This window comes from Pelodiscus sinensis, chromosome 11, assembly GCF_052426305.1.
Source record: "Pelodiscus sinensis isolate ZL-2025 chromosome 11, ASM5242630v1, whole genome shotgun sequence".
In the NCBI taxonomy this organism is placed as follows: Eukaryota; Metazoa; Chordata; order Testudines; family Trionychidae; genus Pelodiscus; species Pelodiscus sinensis.
This window is the reverse complement of record NC_143062.1, coordinates 53,371,441-53,393,330: the sequence shown is the minus strand read 5'-3', so window position 1 is coordinate 53,393,330 and position 21,890 is coordinate 53,371,441. Positions and strand designations below refer to the sequence as shown.

Here is a 21,890-nt window from a genome sequence, read left to right as displayed (position 1 = left end):
GAAAAACTCCTGCAGTCTAGCCGGACCCTTACTGGGTTGAAACAGGATGTGTAGGCTCCGGGTGGGAATGAGGGATTGGGTTGTGGGAAGGGTTGGGGGAGGTGCAAGGTCTGGGAAGAAATCTGGATGCAGGAAAAGGTGGAGAAGGGGACGCTGGCTCGGGTAGGGGGCTCCAGGCCAGGTAGTGTTGGGGTAGTAAGCAAGCCACAGACTTCTGGATGTGAGGGTTCAGGAATTTGGGCTGGGGTATGTGAGGGGCTCAGGGCAGGGGGTTCCAGTGTATGACAGGCTCAGATGTAGGGTCTGGGGGAAAGGGAGTGCAGGAGTGTTATGATACTGTGATGAGATGGGGGCTTGGTCCCAACTGGGGGTTTGTTGGCCAGGCTTCATTTTTAAATAAAATACTGTGTCAAACACACAAAGTTTCTGTGTTGTCTTTATTTGAGAAGGGCAGGGGACCTATTTTGAGTCAGGGGTCACTGATCCACAGAAAAGTCAGTTGGAGCCACACAAATGAGATGCAAAAAACCCTCCTCCAACCCCCTCGCCCCCAAACTTCACTAATGTGGACCCAACTGTGTTGGTGGGAGTGGGGAGTACTGGGGAAGGGTGCTAGTGGGTGCTTCAGCAGGGGACAGGGTGCCAATGGGGACAGGTTTCTGAAGCTGAGGAGTGGGGAGAGGGAACAGGGGAGTGGGGGAGAAAGGAGTGGGGAGAGGAAACGGCGGTCAGTGAGGGCAGAGAGTCCCCTACACCCACCTCTGGAGCCAGCACGTGCCTTCCATGGTGCAGCCAAACCCCTGCGCTTGATTCACCCCTCCTGCGGTGCAGGGAAGCCACCCCACTCCTCCTCCAGGGCCGACGCCCCCTCCCGCAGCACGCCCAGCACGCCGCAGAGCTGTGGGAGGGGAGCAGCCCAGCACACTTCCAGAAGCCCCGGAAGTGGCACGAAGTTGCAGGAAGGACTTCCGTCCACCCTGCGAGAAGCAGGCCCTACGCTGGAGGTAGGCAGTGGGGCTTCTCAGGGGTGGGGGGGAAAATAGGGGGTGGAGGGACCTGAGCGCCTCACGATCGACTGGTGGAGGCCTCGCGATCAACCAGTCAATCACAATCGACCGGTTGGTGACCACGGTTGTAACCAGTTTGTACTGAGGTTTCAATGTAGAATTAGCTAAGTGTTTTCTGTTGAGTTTGTAATTGATTGCTCTGCCTGTTTTCACTTATTACCACTTAAATCCTACTGCTTATGCTTAATAAAATCACTTTTATTTTCTATCAGACCCAGTGTAAATAATTATTACCTGGGGGAGCAACCAATGTGTACATTCCCCCTTTCATTGTTAAAGGGGGCTGACCTAAATAATTCCAATTTGGGGAGTGGTATCCCAGGACGATGGGACCTGAACTGCATTCTCCTTGGACCTGAAGAGATTCAATGTCTGCACTGCTTCTGGGGCAGGGGGGAGAAGAGTGAGCTCAGCTCGGTGCCTTGGCTGAGGGAGATCAGGGGGCTGGTCCAGCAGAACCAAGCAGTAACAAGCTGCAGAGAGCAGAAAGGCGAGTGTCAGTGGCCTAGTCAACACTCCAGGAAGCCTGCCCCACCCCACCCCAAACAAGGGGCTCTCTGTGACCGCAACCCATCACAGCTAATATTGTGCTAATTTTTTAAATGTTAAATGGGATGACTCCAGTAATTTTAGGCCTGATATTGATCACTGGCAAGATAATGAGCAGCTAATATGTGACTCAAAAATTAAAGGAGGATAATGTTATTAATGCAAAGCAACATGGGATTAACAGATTCTGTCAAACTAGTTTTACATCTTTTAATGAGATTACAAGTTTCATTGAAAAAGTTAACAGCATTGACAGAATGTACCAGAACTCTAAAGCATTAAACTTGTTACCACATTACATTTTGATTGATTAATCAGAATGATATAAAATTAACAAAGCACACCTTAGAAGGATTAAAACTGGCTAATGAACAGATCTCAACAACAGTAAATATGGAATTGTCATCAATTGGGGGTCTCTCCACTAGGGTCCTGCAGAGACTGTTTCTCGGCCCTTTGCTATTTAACCTCTCTATCAATGACCTTGAAGAAAACAGGCTGTGCACACGAAAGCTCATGATACCATCTATATGTTTTGTTAGTCTATATCATGAGTTCCCAAACTGGGAGGCGTGCCCCCCTGGGGGGACATGAAGAAATTCCAGGGGGGGAAAAGGCGACCCAGCCTCCCCCCCCCCCCCAATCAAGTTATGCTGCCCTATTCAGTTACTCTTTTCTGCGCAACAAGTTTGGCTGCTATTCGGGGGGGGGGGGGCAGGAGGGGAGAGAAAGGGCGTGAAACACTCATGTAGAAGATTGTAGTATGCGCAAGAGTCGGTATTGTTTTTCCTGTACCTCTTGCAGGTCCCATTCTTGTGCCAGGGCTACTCTTTTAAAAACCTCCTGCAATTATTTGGAGTCAATGGATGGAGGTGGGGTAGTAGAAATGATGTCCTCTTCTAGCCAAAAGGAGGAGTTTTGTAGAGGGGAATGTTCTATGCTCCCATTCTAATAAGGCGTCATCCAACTCCACCTGAACCAGGGTTCTGGAGAATTTGGCACCGTGGCTGATGGTGTGGGTTGAGGTGACTAAGGTGGTCTTTTTCATGTTGTTGAAGGAGCAGCGTGATGGCTCCTACAAGAAGAGCAGGACTCCCAGGGATGCCACTGTCCAGGGTGGGGTAGTGATGGATACAGCCAGTGTTGTGAGTACCAAAGTGGTGGTGAAGGCAGAAGAGTGTCTCGAGGATCAAGACTCTCAAGGTGAGTACTGTTCATTTGGGCTAGAATGCTGTGATGGTTCGGTGCCGACTTCACTCAGAGATCAATGGGACTGGACCTCAAAGAACGGATGGGACCACACCAAGAAGCACGGGATAGCAGTGCTGCCAAGGCATGGACTGAGGAGGGCATGCAGTGTTGTGTCCATTCTGATGGCAGTGCCGAGACTGAGTGTGCAGTACTCGGCCCCGCTGGTGCTCTCGGGGACAGTGCCTTGGGAAGAGGCATTTCGGTGCAGGGTCTCTTCAGTGCCATATCCAGTGCCGCCTGCGGTGCTCTCTTCGGCACTGATTCATGTCTGGTGGGTGCGGTGGCTTCCATCGTTGAGGTCAGCCCGTTTTTGTCTGTGCTCGGAATGAGCCTTCTTCTGTGATGCCAATGATTTAGATGGTGCCAGAGGTACCTGGCTCATCACCTACGCTCACCCTTGATCTTGTCGGGGAGACTCGGGTTTTCACTTTCAGCTTGCCAGAAAAGGTAGAAAGACTACTTTTGTCCATACCTTTTGGCTTCTCTGATGCTTTGGCCCTGGGAGGCAAGTTGTCCTGTGGAGGCTGAAGAGATCTCTCATACAGATATGTTTTTAGCCTATTGGCATGGTCGCCTCATGCTCCAACAGTAAGGTTCAAGCAACATGCACACTTGTGTGTCAGATGGGCCTCTCCCCAACACTTTATACGAGGCATGCCCATCAAGACATGGGTGTAGCCTCAGGGCAGCAGTCACACCATTTAAAGCATGGAGAATCCAGGCATGAAGGAAAAAAAATGAGGTCAGGAATGAACAATGAAGAAAAACTGGAGAGGGAGGGAGCGGGGGTATAGCCAGACAGAAACCCCTCTGTAACATCCATTTTTGCTTGCCTGGAGCATACAGGGCACACAGAGTAGAAGGCCCAGGCTGTGTGACCGTGAATAGCTGTAAACAAAGATATGCCAATTGCTGACCAAGAGGCTGCCAAGGAGTGCCCTTGACTTAACCCATATTGATACGAACACACAGCCGTCCGTGGGGGGAGGAATCTCTCGTCCAGTTAAAAAAAATGTCTAGTATTCACAATTTAGTTCTCTCTCTTGCAAGTGTAAATTATTTGAAACTTGCTTGTAAGAACTGGCACCACAAAACGGACCAGTACAATTTGGCCTCTTAGATAAGAAAGGATACGGGCCCCCAGGGGTATATACATGGGTCCAGCAGCACATTTACTCTGAGTGTCAATCTACCATCTATCTGCTGGTCAGGTTAGGTGTTTGACCTCCCGAGGTTCCAAGGGGACACCCACCTCGTATTCATCTTTCCTAGGAATTGAGAGACCGGCCCTGGCTTGACATGCTGGAGTCAAGCGGCACAGAAGGGGGTAAAAATTGTACCTGGATGTGGTCCTTTGTCTTAAGTGTACACATAGACTTAGAGCTCTTTAAAGATTAAGCTGTCACTTGGTACCATTATTTCCTATTTTCTATCTTTATTTTCTTTGTAACCATTTTTAAAATTTATATTTGTTAGCAGTTAAGAAAGAGAGACTAGCCATTGTAACCATATGCTTTTATAAGTCTTTTTAATAAACCTGTAACTGTAAGTTTTTAACCTGACTCCTTCAGTTGCTGTAACAGAACCAAGCACAATTTAAAAGAACTTCAGCCGGTCATAAGGGACAGGTATAGGAAGAGCTTGGGCCTTTGGATTTGTGTCGCTCCCAGGTGACAGATCCATTGGGGGCATCTCTCAGTCTTTCCCAGGCTGCCCGCTGCGAAGGGATTCTGCATCCTAACAGCTAAAATCTGAGGTGTAATAAGCTCTTCCTATAAAGAGACGTCTGTGGGCCTGCTGGCTACCCTCTGCGACGGGACCCCGGTCCTAGCAGTAAAGACACGGACGTTAAACCTTTTCTCAGAAACACACACACACACACACACACACACACACACACACACACACACTGCCCTGACCGTCGGCTGACAGGGGGGGATTGACTGTTTTAAGTAGTGGGTTGGGAGGGGCATGGCATGAAGCACCAATGGCATGAGGTGGTGCCACAGCATGGCAGCACACCGCTAGAAAAATTTACAGTCACTGGGGCGAGGATGCACCAGCACCCAGAGTGGAGCACCCCAAGGACATCACTAGAAGAACAAAATCCAATATATTTATAAACAGCCAAAAAAAGAGACCTGTCAATTGTAGAACCAGTACTAAGGAGGCTCATTAAGTGGCTAGAAGTGTTCCATTCATGGCTTCTGATGTAAAAATGCAGTTGTTAAAAGGCAGGGGAGATTGGCTTTATAATGGGACATTCAGTTAATATCTTTGTTCAAGCCCAGGGAAATAGTGTCAAATTTGCAGATTAATACCAATTCCACACACACTCTTTGTAATTGGCTGGTAAAATTCTTTTGTAGAAGAATGGCAACTTTTAAATTATGATTGACTGACCCGGCAGGTTAAAATATTCCCTCACAGGTTTATGTGTTTTTCCATTTCTGATGTCGGATTTGTGTCCATTTATCCTTTGTCATAGAGATTGTCCAGTTAGGCCAATATACATGGCCGAGGAGCATTGCTGTCACACATAAAATCATAAAATACTAGGACTGGAAGGGGCCTCGAGAAGTCATCAAGTCCAGTCCCCTGCGCTCATGGCAGGACCCAGTACCGTCTAGACCATCCCTGATGGACATTTATCTGACTCTTAAATATCTCCAGAGATGGAGATTCCACAACCTCCCTGGGCAATTTATTCCAGTATTTGACTACCCTGACAGTTAGGAACTTTTTCCTAATGTCCAGCCTAAATCTCTCTTGCTGCAGATTAAGCCCATTGCTTATTGTTCTATCCTCAGAGGCCAGGAAGAACAATTTTTCTCCCTCCTCCTTATGATACCCTTTTAGATATCTGAAAACTGCTATCATGTCCCCCCTCAATCTTCTCTTTTCCAAACTAAACAAGCCCAGTTCCTTCAGCCTTCCCTCACAGGTCATGTTCTCTAGACCTTTAATCATTCTTGTTGCTCTTCTCTGGACCTTCTCCAATTTCACAACATCTTTCTTGAAACGCAGTGCCCAGAACTGGACACAAAACTCCAACTGAGGCCTAGTCAGCGCAGAGCAGAGCGGAAGAATGACTTCTCCTGTCTTGCTCACAACACACCTGTTAATGCATCCCAGAATCATGTTTGCATTTTTTGCAACAGCATCACACTGTTGACTCATATTTAGCGTGTGGTCCACTATAACTGCTAGATCCCTTTCTGCCGTACTCCTTCCTAGACAGTTGCTTCCCATTCTGTATGTATGAAACGGATTGTTCCTTCCTAAGTGGAGCACTTTGCATTTGTCTTTATTAAACCTCATCCTGTTTACCTCAGACCATTTCTTCAATTTGTCCAGATCATGTTGAATCATGACCCTGTCCTCCAAAGCAGTCGCAACCCCTACCAGCTTGGTATCATCTGCAAACTTAATAAGCGTACTCTAGGACAATATTTAGATCGTTGATATTGAACAGAGCCGGTCCCAAAACAGACCCCTGTGGAACCCCACTTGTTATACCTTTCCAGAAGGATTGTGAACCGTTAATAACTACTCTCTGAGTTAGATTATCCAGCCAGTTATGCACCCACCTTATAGTAGCCCCATCTAAGTTGTATTTGCCTAGTCACTTGATGGCACAGATCACATTTGAGGATGTGCATTTATGTGAGCGCCAGATGATGTGGCGTATGTGGTTAGATCCTGTGACGGTGTGGCTTGCATAGATATGTGCACAGTATTGGCAACAGGGTTTGTTGCAGGAGTAGGTTCCTGGGTGAATATATCCAAGGTGATGTATGGCTGCTGGAAAGTATTTGCTTCAGGTTGGGGGGCTGTCCGTGACAAGGATTGGCTTGTCTCCCAAGGCCTGTGCCAGGGAGGGATCATTTTCCAGGATAGATGGTAAATTGTCTATGATACACTGGAAGGGTTTAAGTTGGGGGGTTATGATGACTAGTGGCATTCTGTTATTTTCCTTGTTGGGCCTGTCTTTAAGTAGTAGATTTTTGGGTACTTGTTTGGCTGTCAATCTGTTTACTCACTTCCCCAGGTGGGTAAGTAAGTTTTAAGAATGCCTGATAAAGATCAGGTAGGTGTTTGTCTTTATCTGTGGGACTGGAGCAAATGCGGTTGTATCTTAGGGCTTGGCTATAGACAATCAATCGTGTGATGTGTCCTGGATGGAAGCTAGAGGCATACAGGTAAGAATAGGGATCAGTGGGTTTTCGGTAAAGGGTGGCGTTAATATGACCATCATTTAATTGTACTGTAGTGTCAAGGAAGTGCATCTCTTGTGTGGACTGGTCCAGGATAAGTTTGATAGCGGGGTGGAAGTTGCTGAAATCCTTGTGGAATTTGTCAATGGTCTCCTTCCTATGAATCCATATGATGAAGATGTCATCAATGTAACTTAAGTAGAGGAAGGGTGCTAGGTGACGAGAGCTGAGGAAACGTTGTTCGAGGTCAGGATTAAAAATGTTGGGCACCCTCATGGCCCCACAGTACACCACTGCAGTGCTGCTGACTTGAAGGTATAAATAGTCACCCAGTTGGAAATAGTTGTGGGTGAGGAAGAAGTCATATAGCTCAGCCACCAGATGTGTTGTGGCATCATCACGTAAGACCAAAGAATATCTGGATTGCAGGATTCCTGGGAGACAAATTCAGACACATGGAATATATCAATCTAATCTGAAGGGCTTTACCAGTTTACTAGGAATAGTACAGCAGGGAGGGGAGAGAATGTCAGAGCAGCATATCAGACCTCCAACATTCACAGAGAATATGGCTCACTGAAGAACCTAAGAAAGAAAATAGCTTTTTCAATCATCCTCTTCCTAGCTCTGGCTCTCAAATATTTAAACCTTCAAGTCTTGAGAGAGCTGATAGGACTATTTGACCAAGAATATTTGCCTTCTGACAGCATCTGCGATTTGGAACAGAGGAGAAATGGAATACAATCAAGAGCTAAATCCAGTTCACCTTCATCCACAAGTCTTTGGTACCAAATAGGCAGTTGGAAACTGCAAAACTTCACTGGAAAATTCAATAGACAAGTCCCCAGAAAGAAAGGAGGGAATGGTTGAGAGGATAATTCTTCATCAGGAGCTTCCTAATAGAAGGAACTGAGTGGCTGGGAGGGGAAACACAGAAGAAAGGCAACACAGGCTTACCAATTCCAACATAGGAGGTTCCCTACTGGAAATAACAATCATGGCTGGGAGCTACTTATTCATCTTCCTCTTCTGGGTTTCTCTTCCAAAAGGTAGCTCTATGGGGACAGGGACCAATCCCGCTGCCAGCTGAGCCAGCTCTGAGAAGTAGTGGCTGCACTTGAAGGAAAGCCTGTAAGGGAAGGGTCTGGATACAAAAATTCCTTGCTAGAACTAGTCATAGTCTGACTAACTATGCTCACACAGCTGGCAGCTCAGATGCAGATGATTCACACAAGTAGTCCAGCACAGAACCAGAAGTGTTCACTCGGCCACCACCACTTCCCACCACCAACGTTACACAAGGACCTTCTCTAAAAACAACAATACGGGAGTTTGATTGTCACACTCACTTAGCCCTTGCCCCCATCTCAACACATTGCCAAGATGCCAACATGCGCCAGTTGTGGTGATGGTATTCATCATGCAGACACTGGGTTCAATAGGAATGGCCTAACACTTGCATTTCACTTTGTGCAAGCCAGATTATTTGGACTAGTAAGTGAATAAAAAGGCAATTTCAGAAACCCTCTGAGACACATAGTCCTGGATTTATAAGGATTTAACTGCAGGCATCACACAGGAGTACACATTTTGCTACCCATTGTAAATGACTAATACCGAGATAGCAGGACAGCAGGAAACTGAATTTGCCTTTTGAAGTCATGAAACAGGAAAGCAGCAAAACCAGGATAGTGTACGGGATCCAGGAGCTTATAGCCAGTTATGTGGAAAACAGATTAAAGGGTTTACTGCTGGCAGCCTCGACCCTCCTCTCTTGAGAATGTTATGCCAGTAATTTTAATCTTACTGTTATTTTGAAATTAATTGTATTAACTTTACATTTCCTCTAACATATGAAAAGAATTAAGAAAATGTTCATATATGAACAACACTGTTACATGCTTTCTGATCCAAAGCTGAGGAAGTACCCACTCCAATTCAGCCCTCCATACTCACAAGACAGCATAGTCTGCTATACGAGCAGGTGCAGTGTATAATCAGCCACTATAAATTCAGCATATCTACCCTACAACCCAATTCTTCCTACCTCATTCCCACTCATGGAGCCTTCTAGTCACTTCCAGTACCTCAAGGTGGCCTCTGCAAAACCACACAATCCCATGTTTAATTTGAAGCTTCTAACACCTTGAGGACAGTGACCATAATTTCCAGTTTCAATCTCATCACTGTTACAATACAAAACAGCCTAAAAGCAGCTTACTTGAGTTAGAGGTCACTATCATCATTAAAGTAAAACAAATTAAATTAAGGCCCTCTGATTTCTATCTTTAACATGTGAGACAGGACACAGCACACCTGTGACTTCTGTTCCATTGAAAAACTTAGAACACAAGTGTGCAAAGCAGACAAGCCACCTTACCAAAACAAACAGAATGCTGACATTAGCTGTATGAGAAGATTTGCTTCCATCACCACTTTCTGGACAATTATTTCACTCTCTATTATTGCTACACTTCAGATTCTGGTCCGAGCAACAATTCCACACCAAGCTCACTCCCCTGTGAGGTAAAGTAGTGACAACAACTATCTTACAATTAAAGACTCAATCTCTCAAATTGCACTACTGTAACACAAGAAGCCCTATTCAGGAGGCCCCAAAGCATCTGCTGTGTTCGAGTAAGCAAAATGCATTCAGGATAGAAGATGAACTGAAGAACAGGATATGAGCACTTGAGCCAAGTCTACACTGCAACTTTCTGGCTCAGGGGTGTGAAAAAACATGCCCCTCTCATAGACTCATAGACTTTAAGGTCAGAAGGGACCATTATGATCATCTAGTCTGACCCCCTGCACAGTGCAGGCCACAGAATCTCACCCATCCCTCCTAGAATAATCCTCTCACCTATATCTCAGATATTGAAGCCTTCAAATACTTTGAAGACCCCAAGCTGCAGAGAATCCTCCAGCTGTGATCTGTGCCCCATGCTACAGAGGAAGGCGAAAAACCTCCAGGGCCTCTGCCAATCTACCCTGGAGGAAAATTCCTTCCCTACCCCAAATATGGCGATCACCTAAACCCTGAGCATGTGGGCAAGACTCACCAGCCAGACACCCAGAAAGTTCTCTATAGTAACTCCTATCATCCCTCCATTGGCCTATTTCCCACTGATAATGAATGGTCAATTAGTTACCAAGATCATGTTATCTCATCAAACCATCCCCTTCATAAACCCATCCAGTTTAATCTTGAAGCCAGATAGATCTTTTGCCCCCACTACTTCCCTTGGAAGGCCATTCCAGAACATCACTCCTCTGATGGTTAGAAACCTTCGTCTAATCTCAAGTCTAAACTTCCTACTAGCCATCTTATATCCATTTGTTCTTGTGTCCACACTGGTATTAAGCTTAAATAATTCCTCTCCCGCCCTGGTATTTATCCCTCTAATATATTTAAAGAGAGCAATCATGTCCCCCCTCAACCTTCTTTTGGTTAAGGTAAACAAGCCAAGCTCCTTGAGTCTCCTTTCATAAGACAGGTTTTCCATTCCTCGGATCATCCTAGTGGCCCTTCTTTGTACCTGTTCCAGTTTGAATTCATCCTTCTTAAACATGGGAGACCAGAACTACACACAGTATTCCAAATGGGGTCTCACCAATGCCTGGTATAATGGCACTAACACCTCCTTATCCCTACTGGAAATACCTCGCCTAATACATCCCAAGACCGTATTAGCCTTTTTCATGGCCATGTCACAATGGCGACTCATAGTCATCCTATAATCAACCAGGACTCCGAGGTCCTTCTCCTTCTCCGTTACTTCCAACTGATGTGTCCCCAGCTTATAACTAAAATTCTTATTAATCCCTAAATGCATAACCTTACACTTCTCACTATGAAGTTTCATCCTATTGCTATCACTCCAATTTACAAGATCATCCAGATCTTCCTGTATGATATCCCGATCCTTTTCTGCATTGGCAATAGCTCCCAACTTTGTGTCATCCACAAATTTTATTAGGACACTTCCACTTTTGGTGCCAAGGTCAGCGATAAAAAGATTAAATAAAATTGGCCCCAAAACTGATCCCTGAGGAACGCCGCTAGTAACCTTCCTCCAACCCGACAGTTCGCCTTTCAATATGACCCGCTGTAGTCTCCCCTTTAACCAGTTGCTTATCCACCTCTCAACTTTCATATTAATCCCTATCTTTTGCAATTTAACCAATAATTCCCCGTGTGGTACTGTATCAAATACCTTACTAAAGTCGAGGTAGATCAGATCCACTGCATTTCCTTTATCTAAAAAATCTTTTACTTTCTCAAAAAAGGAGATCAGGTTGGTTTGGCACGATCTACCTTTTGTAAAACCATGTTGTAATTGGTCCCAATTGCCATTAGCCTCTCCCAGCACAGCAAGTTATACTGATGCTTTACAGCACTGTAAACTAAGCTACAATGCTGGGAGCCATGGTCATTTAAAATGTAGTAGGAGCTAGGCACACTGGCAGCCCGACTCAGTCCCAGCTCGTGCCAGTCTGGGACCAAATCCCACTGCGGTTCTGCAATTCAAAACGCAGTAGGAGCTAGATGAGGGACTTGCCAGACCTTTCCTTTGTCCTGCCATCCCACAGGACTTCCTGGCCCCTCTAAGGCATCCGAGCTGAGCTGTGCACCCGGCTTCCCAGCACCCACCCTCCCCCCAACCCAGCAGCCCAGCTAGGGTGTGCACAGGCTTCCCTCCTTTCCCATCTGCAGGGCTTCCCCCGAGTGCCCAGCTGTATTGTGCTGGGCCACCCCTCCCAGCACACCAGGACTCTGATCCTGGAACAGATGTTGCTGGACCACAGAATCATAGTTTAGAGAGGTACAACCTGTATAGTGCTAATTTTTTGTAGTCAGAATGTCATGTAGTCAAACACCTTCTCAAACTTGTAATCTCAAAGAAGAAACATGAGATTTAATAAAATCTGTATTCCAGAGAAAAATGTCAACTAGCATTCATTACCTTCCCATCCTTCTCTTTATCATTCGACTACTAAATCAGTTTTTCCATTATTTTACCCATGTTTAACGTCAGACTAAGCAGCCTATCATTAATTGGGACATCCCACTTGCTCTTTTTGAACACTGTCACAGGACCATCACTCTTCCAGTCTTGCCATTCCAAGATTTATTAAAATCTATCACTGGCACAGATATCTCTTCTTGGGTTGATTTAAATCAGCAGGCCTGGATAGCAAGTTTATCCCTCTCAGATACCATTTAACATCATCTTTGGTTATTAATGGATCTTGATCATCCTCATATGAAGTAAGTATATCATCCTGCATATTTCAAAATAGAGAATAAATATTCATCAAACGGGTCTGCATTTTCTTCTTCATCATCGTCAGTTTTACTGTACTCATCTAGTAGAGGTCCTACAAAATTCTTTCCTTTGTGTTTTAGTTTCCCTTACCAATTTTTTACAAGTCAATTTAAAAATTATATCAAATGCGATCTGTTTTCCCTTTTTCCTATTTGCTGTACATTCACTTTTAAGTCTAGTTACTATTACACTCACTTTCCCACTTAACCAGGGTGGTCTTTTAGCCAAAGCTGTCACCTTTCTGGATTGTGGAACTGCAGCTTTCAGGCCATTTACTAAAATTCTTTAAGAACTCCCAATGTTTCATAAATTTGTCTAAATTTTTCCTTCAGCTTTGGGAAATTAACATTTTTGAAACACCAAGAGAATGGGGGGGGGGGGGGGAGTGCACACATGCATGAGAGAGAACTTGTTTGGTCCTTCCTCTGTTTAGCACTTGGAACATGAACATGCCAAGATCTCTTATCCCTAGGCAAACGCCAGCTTCCAGTCCCATGACTCGTTCATCTGTATCAGTCGAAAGGAGGTGCAATATAGGTTTCTCTCGTGTTAGATTCAATACCTTTTGAATTAGAAAGTTATTCAAAAGTTCATGTTTTACTACAGGCAGTATGTAACTTCTATCATACTTCTCCCAAACTGAAGTTTCCCATAATACCAATTTGTTTCCAACTAATTCATCCCGTTCTGTGATTTGGTTTCATAGTCTATAACAGACCCAACCAGCAATTCTCATGTTCTTTGACAGTTAAAACATTGATCCATATGCATTCCTAGCTCTACGATTCTGAGTTATCAATTTTTAAAACAGGAAATGATGTCTTTCATGTTACCACCAACCAATCTCTTTCATTCATTTTATCCTTCCTGTGATTTTACACTCCAGTCATGTAAATTCTCTTAGGTTTCTTCAATGCCAATTATTTCATTTCTTTGCACCAAGAATTTCCAGTTCCTTTTGCTAGGTATCCAGATTCCTAGCACTGAAATACAGTGTTTATGTGACAGAATGTGAAGAGAAGAAAAGTTTGATTGTAACAAACTTGGACTATGTGTATAATGCATTCTGCCTCAAACTAGCACCCCAGACCCTCAAACTGTGGTGTTAAAACACCCTTCTGGTTGCTTAAGCTGGTCTCCAATGGAGAAATGTACATCCCATTACTTGCAAGATATAGGTCCACTCTTTAATACATAGCCCACTGATATTTGCTCCAATATCCCACAAAACTGAAACCTTCAGCTTCACACCAGATACACTGCCTGTGATTCATCCCAACTATTTTTTCTAAAAGTGTAAGGGATTGAGGAGGAAAGTGAAATGCCTAAGGGGAGGAAGATTACTGTCTCTCTGCTGTGACAAGTTTGACAACACACTTCTAGACAGAACATGACGACTTCCCCTCCCTTGCCTGGGAAAGTTTCCTACTTACCACTACGGAGTGGCTTTCAAAACCTAAGATCCCTAGAGCTGGAAGTGTCTTGTTCAGGTTTTGAACAAAAGCCCTGAGACTGATTGACATCTCCAAGCACTAACATAATATCTAATATATAAAGGAGAATGTTTGTGCTCTAATAATTTGGACACTATAAGAGCTACCACAACCAAACTTTGCATGGGAGAACCTTTTATCCAGGAGAAGGTTTTAAGGTACTGTGGGAGGGTAGAGAGGAAAGACCGATGCCTCTTCTCGGGGCAGCACGGAACTTGGCAGTGCAGAGAGAAGCGGCTTCCCAGAGGAAGCGGCGGGGACAGTCGCTCACTATGGCCAGAGGAGGGACAAGGAAGCTGAGGGTGGGCTCGGGCGACAGGCACGCGGCTCCCTTCCCCCTCCCTTTCCTCAGGCTCCTCACCTCAGTTATATCAACTGCCAACTTATATTTCAACAATGTACAGCAGTGGTCTCCAACCTTTTTACACCCAAGATCACTTTTTAAATGACAGACGAAGCCAAGCTCTACCGCCCCGTCCCTTCCTTGAAACCCCGCCCTCTCTATTCTCCTCCTCTCCGTCACTTGCTATCCCCAATCCTTATACTGCTGCTTTTTTTAAAAAAGAATTTTCAACATTTGGAAGTGGTGCTCAGCCAGGGTGCACCAAGGCTCCACATGGGCTGGTGAAGAGGAGAAGCTGCCTGGCCAGCTGGCTGTGGCCTTCAGCCCGGAGAAGGCTGAACGGTGCTCCAGCTGATCGGGCAGCTTCCCTTCTGCGCCTGCCCACAGCTGGAGCTAGACGCAGCCTCCCAGGGCTGAGCACAGGGCAGCCGGGCTGGAGAGAAGAGAAGCGGCTGCCCGGCCAGCTGGCCATGGCCCTCAGCCAGGGTGCACCAAGCTCCACATGGGCAGGTGCAGAGGAGAAGCTGCCGATCAGCCTCTTTCAGCTGAAAGCCACAGTCAGCTGGCTGGGGTGTTTCAGCCCTCCTGACCTCCCAGTTCCCACCATTCCTTGCAGCTACTCACCTGTGTTGTTGCTTGGTGAGTAGCTGCTCCTCAAATGAGGAAATCTAATGTAAATGTACTGTGCAGGTGAGCAGTTCAGAGAGGGCTCAAGAGCTACTCTTAGAGCCCTTGAGCTCTACCAGCAGATCGCGATCTACTGGTTGGTGACCACGGATGTATAGTGACAAAGCGCAAGAGTAGTCACTTAAAGTAGTTGGAATTGATTTCGAGACATCTTGCTTTTCACATGAACAACTCTACGTTGCATGTTCAAGACTTGGAAATGGAAAAAATTTGTACATATTTGCTAAGAATAATGAAACAAAAAAATAGATTTTACAATAAAGTTTTAATAACATGTAAAATTGGTTGTTTTATACTTTATATAGTTTAATCCCTATAGAACTCAGTGCAACTTCTCTACCATTCAAAAAACGATAATGGACTACTGTTTTTCTAAATGTTCCTCCACTTGCCCGAGCAACGCCGGGTAACTCCCACTAGTAGTTAATAATGGCCTCTTAACCCAACCAGAGACACATATTTCACTACCAACTTACTTCCCATCATCACACTTGTATTCCCAGACTATCAGCTAGCTCCCCCTCTGCCAACAAATACAGTAATTCCTCATTTAACACGGTAAATATGTTTCAGAAAATGATTGTGCTAAGTGAAAACGTGTTATGCAGGGTCAATTTTCCCACTGAAAATAATGGAAAAGGTGGGGGTTGCATTTGCGCTCGCAGCTCCAGCCTGCACTTGTTAGCAGCTGGAACCAAGATATAAGGTTGGGGGAGAAAGGGGACTGGGGTATAGCAGGGAGAGGAGGTGTTTGGCTCTGGGGAAGGAAAGGGGAGAACAGGGGACAGGGCTTGTAGCCGGCAGCTTGGTTTCTCCAGCTGGCCAGTTAACGGCAGCTGCGCGGGGCTTCCCCTGCCTCCTTGCAAAGCGGCGGCCGTTTGCCGCGCCGTTCCCCGGCGACCTCCTCTGGCCAGATGCCTCACTCCCTCTCCTCCACCCCCTGCTTGCAGCCCGCGGCTGGGTTTCCCCATCTGGCTGGCCACCAACAGCTGCGCGAGGCTTCCCCTGCCTCCTTGAGTCCAGCGAGGAGGGGTCACCGAGGAACAGCACGGCAAGCAGCAAACCTCCACCACTTTGCAAGGAGGCAGGGGAAGCCCCATACAGCTGCGACCAGACAGCTGGGGAAACCCAGCCACCAGCTGCAAGAGGGGGAGCGGAGGAGAGGGAGTAAGACATCCGGCCAGAGGAGGTCGCCGGGGAACGGTGCGTCAAGCGGCAATCCTCTGCCGCTTTTGCAGGGAGGCAAGGGAGACCAGCCGGTCGGTCGGGAAAATTGTGTTATTGCGGGGATGGTTGTGTTGTTTGAAAAATGTTCCCTACCAAAAAAAAATCATGCTATCATGAAAACATGTTAAGCGGACACGTGTTAAGCAAGGAATTACTGAATGTTCCTACCCAATTATCCTGGCTCCCGGACTGATTGCAAAGCTGAGAACCAGTAACGAAGAAGAGCGTAATGCAAAAAGCACAAGCCAGGGGAAAATGGAGTTAACATCAATATTAGTACATCTTTCATGCCTCCCATGGGAGAAAACTAAAACCAAAAGAGGCAGTTTCCAGACACAAGACTGATTTCCAGGTGCTTAAGAGTTAACAGAGAAGAAGCTTATCTGACAATGTTTAGGAAGTCCTGGATGACTAACATTGGGGAACAAATATTAAAAAAAAAAAATGATGAGACAAGACAGACAGACAAATCCTTCAAAGACATGTTTTATAAGCACTGGTAAATGGACCTGTGGTGGTGCACAGATTAATCCTAAAATAGGGATGTTAAATTTAGATTACTCAACTAATCAAATAGTTGATGGAATTTACATTGACTGTTCAATTAGTTGATAAGGGCGCTGCCACCTTTGGAATGTAACAAGAGCCTTCAGGGCTCTTGTACATTTCAAAAGCAGGGAGAATGGAGCCAGCAGGGCGGGCCCATGATCCCTGCAGTGCTTCTGCTTTTGAAATGTAGCCCTGCTCTTGCTACATTTCAAAAGGTGGAAGCACCACCAGTTTCCCCACTGGGTTCCCCCATGATGGTGCTAGGGAGAACCTGCTTTTAAGCCAGCTCCCCCCAGCATTGGCTCCGGCTCCCTCCCTTGCTGCTTCTCAGATAGTGGGGGGAGGAGGGAGAGTGACTAGTCGACTATCCGGTAAGCATACAGCGGGTAGTCAACTAATTGCTTACATCCTCTAGTCTGAGACTTCCAAAAGAGCCCACAACTCCATTTAAAATTGTAAAGGGGTCCACCCACAAGCTTTAAAAAAAAAAAAGCTGAAAAGCACTGCCTTAGTACAGGAGGAACAGCCATTCCCGTGAGAGTCACTGCAACACTCACACCAGAATGGTACAATTAAAACTAACAGAAATATTGCTACAAGTATATTCCAGCTTCTAGGCATCTATAAGCACTACTCTTGACTGCAACTAGAAGGCACAAAAACTCAGCACAAAAACTTTATCGCAGCTATGCATCACCCCCAACTCACTGATAATCCAGAAGGAAAAATAGTGTGAACTGAAAATAGTGTTTCCATCTCTGCAGTGACCTATGCAGAAGTGATTCAGGCGACTAACATAAGCCCCCCCGCCCTACATTCTCCTCCCCAGAGGCTGGGTCAGATGAAGTATTTAAGCAGCAGCTGTTACCATGAGATGTAGAGAATAAATCTATGCCCATCCCCCACATCACTGCTCATTCACCTCCAGCCGACAACGGAAACAAAGCCGGATTCTTTTCTGCTGCTGCTTTCCCTCCACTGGCCAGTGGGTCACCGTGTGCAACTACCTCAATGCTCATCTCCCAGGAAACTAAGACGAAGGCACCGGAACCCCCTTCCGGCTGCAACGCAAGCGGGTCCACAGCCCCTACAAACGAACACGGGCTCGGGCCAGGTACACACCGTGGGAAGGGACCTGGACTGCAGCCAGCAGCCTTGCCTCGATTCTCTGCACTCGGGAGCGCCTCTCCCGGCGCGCACCAGCTCTGCCCCTTTGGATAGCTCAGGCTCGGCCTGGAACCCTGCCCGCCCCCGGCCACACCTGAGCGCCCCGCCCGCCTGAGGCGGGTCCCAACAATCCCTCTGCCCGCCCCCGGCCACACCTGAGCGCCCCCCCCCGCCTGAGGCGGGTCCCAACAATCCCTCTGCCCGCCCCCGGCCACACCTGAGCGCCCCGCCCGCCTGAGGCGGGTCCCAACAATCCCTCTGCCGGCCCCCGGCCACACCTGAGCGCCCCGCCCGCCTGAGGCGCGTCCCAACAATCCCTCTGCCCGCCCCCGGCCACACCTGAGCGCCCCGCCCGCCTGAGGCGCGTCCCAACAATCCCTCTGCCCGCCCCCGGCCACACCTGAGCGCCCCGCCCGCCTGAGGCGCGTCCCAACAATCCCTCTGCCCGGCCACACCTGAGCGCCCCGCCCGCCTGAGGCGGGTCCCAACAATCCCTCTGCCCGCCCCCGGCCACACCTGAGCGCCCCGCCCGCCTGAGGCGGGTCCCAACAATCCCTCTGCCCGCCCCCGGCCACACCTGAGCGCCCCGCCCGCCTGAGGCGCGTCCCAACAATCCCTCTGCCCGCGCCGCGCCAGTCTGCAGGCTCCGCGACGCCTTCGTGGCTGCGGGGGCCGAGCGAGCCCCACGCGCCCCTCACACGCCCCCGGAGCCCGGCCGGCTCAACCCCTTACTCAAAGCAGCCTCGCTCGGCCTCCTCGCGCCGCCAGGGGCCCCGCCCCCTGCCGGGCCGAGCAGCCGCGCCCTACCTGGGACCGCGCGGCGGGGCGCGAGCCAGCTCCCGGCGCCCCCAACGGCTCGGCGAGCAGAGCCTGCCAGCCCCGCCCCCTTCACTACGACAGGCCGCGCTCCCTCGAGCCCCGCCCCCGTTCCCACGTGGGCCCAGCCCTGAGCGACGCGTGAGGCTCGCGCTGATTGGCTCACGAGAGCCTACGGGGGAGATGCGGGCGGGAGGATTAACACCACGGGAGGGGCCGAAGGGCGCGGAGAGATGGGAGGAGGAGTTGGAGGGAGGGGGGAGGAGGAGTTGGAGGGAGGCCGTGGGGGGGGCAGCAGAGAGGGGGGAGGAGGAGAGGGAGGCCGTGGGGGGGGAATTGGAGGGGGGGGGGAGGAGGAGAGGGAAGCCGTGGGGGGGAATTGGAGGGAGGGGGGAGGAGGAGAGGGAGGCAGTGGGGGGGGATAGCAGGGAGGGGGGAGGAGGAGAGGTTGGCCGTGGGGGGGGAATTGGAGGGAGGGGGGAGGAGGAGGGAGGCCGTGGGGGGGGCAGCAGAGAGGGGGGAGGAGGAGAGGGAGGCCGTGGGGGGGGGAATTGGAGGGAGGGGGGAGGAGGAGAGGGAAGCCGTGGGGGGGAATTGGAGGGAGGGGGGAGGAGGAGAGGGAGGCAGTGGGGGGGGATAGCAGGGAGGGGGGAGGAGGAGAGGTTGGCCGTGGGGGGGGGAATTGGAGGGAGGGGGGAGGAGGAGAGGTTGGCCGTGGGGGGGGAAATTGGAGGGAGGGGGGAGGAGGAGAGGGAAGCCATGGGGGGAATTGGAGGGAGGGGGGAGGAGGAGAGGGAGGCCGTGGGGGGGAATTGGAGGGAGGGGGGAGGAGGAGAGGGAGGCCGTGGGGGGGATAGCAGGGAGGGGGGATGAGGAGAGGTTGGGGGCCGGGGGGGGGGAATTGGAGGGAGGGGGAGGAGGAGAGGGAGGCCGTGGGGGGGCAGCAGGGGGGAGGGGGGAGGAGGAGAGGGAGGCCGTGGGGGGAAATTGGAGGGAGGGGGAGGAGGAGAGGGGAGGGGGTGGGGGGAGGAGGCAGGGAGGGGGGGGGGAGGGGAGGAGAGGGAGGCCATGGGGGGGGAATTGGAGGGAGGGGGGAGGAGGAGAGGGAGGCCGTGGGGGGGCAGCAGGGAGGGGGAGGAGGAGAGGGAGGCCGTGGGGGGAGAGGGATGGGGGGGGCAGGGAGGGGGGGAGGAGGAGAGGGAGGCCGGGGGGGGAATTGGAGGGAGGGGGGAGGAGGAGAGGGAGGCAGTGGGGGGGATAGCAGGGAGGGGGGATGAGGAGAGGTTGGCCATGGGGGGGGAATTGGAGGGAGGGGGGAGGAGGAGAGGGAGGCCATGGGGGGGGAATTGGAGGGAGGGGGGAGGAGGAGAGGGAGGCCGTGGGGGGGAATTGGAGGGGGGGGGGAGGAGGGAGGGTGGAGGAGGGGGAGGAGGAGAGGGAGGCCGTGGGGGGGCAGCAGGAGGGAGGGGGGAGGAGGAGGAGGAGAGGGAGGCCGTGGGGGGGAATTGGAGGGAGGGGGGAGGAGGAGAGGGAGGCCGTGGGGGGGGAGGGGGCCGGGGGGGCCAGCAGGGGGAGGGGGGAATGGAGGGAGGGGGAGGAGGAGAGGGAGGCCGTGGGGGGGCAGCAGGGAGGGGGGGGAGGAGAGGGAGGCCGTGGGGGGGAATTGGAGGGGGGGGAGGAGGAGAGGGAGGCCGTGGGGGGGGAATTGGAGGGAGGGGGGAGGAGGAGAGGGAGGCAGGGGGGGAGGGAAGGGGGAGGAGAGGGGGGGGAAGGAGGGAGGGGGAGGGGAGAGGGAGGGGGGGGGGGGGAGGAGGGAGGGGGAGGAGGAGAGGGAGGCCATGGGGGGAATTGGAAGGAGGGGGAGGAGGAGGGAGGCTGTGGGGGGGCAGCAGGGAGGGGGGAGGAGGAGAGGGAGGCCGTGGGGGGAAATTGGAGGGAGGGGGGAGGAGGAGAGGGAGGCCGTGGGGGGCCAGCAGGGAGGGGGAGGAGGAGAGGGAGGCCATGGGGGGGAATTGGAGGGAGGGGGGAGGAGGAGAGGGAGGCCGTGGGGGGGCAGCAGGGAGGGGGGAGGAGGAGAGGGAGGCCGTGGGGGGGCAGCAGAGAGGGGGGAGGAGGAGAGGGAGGCCGTGGGGGGGCAGCAGGGAGGGGGAGGGAGGAGGAGGGAGGCCGGGGGGGAAATTGGAGGGAGGGGGGAGGAGGAGAGGGAGGCCGTGGGGGGCCAGCAGGGAGGGGGAGGAGGAGAGGGAGGCCATGGGGGGGGAATTGGAGGGAGGGGGGAGGAGGAGAGGGAGGCCGTGGGGGGGCAGCAGGGAGGGGGGAGGAGGAGAGGGAGGCCATGGGGGCAGCAGAGAGATGAAGAGAGACCCTCTAGTTCTGATTTACACAGGTCAATTGGTAAAGAATTAACCTTGTACTTACCAATGTTTTTCCAATGTCTGATTAAACTCTGTTAAAAATGTGCACCTTGTTTCCAGACTGAATATAAGAACGGCCATACTGGGCCAGACCAAAGGTCCATCTAGCCCGGTATCCTGTCAGCCGACAGTGGCCAATGCCAGATGCCCCAGAGAGAGGGAACACATGGGGTAATCCTTACCTGATCCTTCTCATATCACCCATTTACAGACAAACAGAGGCTAGGGACACCATTCCTACCCATCCCGGCGAATAGCCATCGATGGTCCTAACCTCCATGAATCGAGCTAGCTCTTTGCTGAACGCTGTTAAAGACCTAGTCTTCACTACATCCTCTGGCGAGGAGTTCCACAGGTTGACTGTGCTGAGTGAAGAAACACTTCCTTTTGTTTGTTTTAAATCTTCTACCCATTAATTTCATTTGATGACCCTTAGTTCTTCTATTGTGGGAATAATAAATAACTTTTCCTTATTCACTTTTTCCACACCAGTCATGATTTTATAGACCTCTATCATATTCCCCCTTAGACTACATTTAGACTGCAGCACTTTTCTGGTATCCCAGAAAAGCAATGCTGTGTCCAATCATAGAATCATAGAACCATAGACCTGGAAGAGACCTAAGCAGGTCATCAAGTCCAGCCCCCTGCTCTAGGCAGGACCAATCCCAACTAAATCAACCCGGCCAGGGCTTTGTCAAGCCGAGACTTAAACACCTCAAGGGATGGAAACTCCACTACTTCCCTAGGTAACCCATTCCAGTGCTTCACCACCCTCCT

At 50.1% G+C, this 21,890-nt stretch overlaps 1 protein-coding gene across 2 annotated transcripts in view; it reads right to left on the bottom strand.

Moving 5' to 3' along the window:
- PLXNB1 (plexin B1) overlaps window positions 1-18,877 on the bottom strand; it is a 206,191-nt gene extending 187,314 nt beyond the window's left edge. The window contains exon 1 of one of the 2 annotated variants that reach the window (XM_089781349.1): window positions 18,688-18,877. The gene's annotated coding sequence lies outside the window, so the exon portion shown is untranslated. The remainder of the gene's footprint in view (window positions 1-18,687) is intronic. The other variant, XM_089781350.1, reaches the window with a different exon arrangement.
- Between the last annotated feature and the right edge of the window lie 3,013 nt (window positions 18,878-21,890).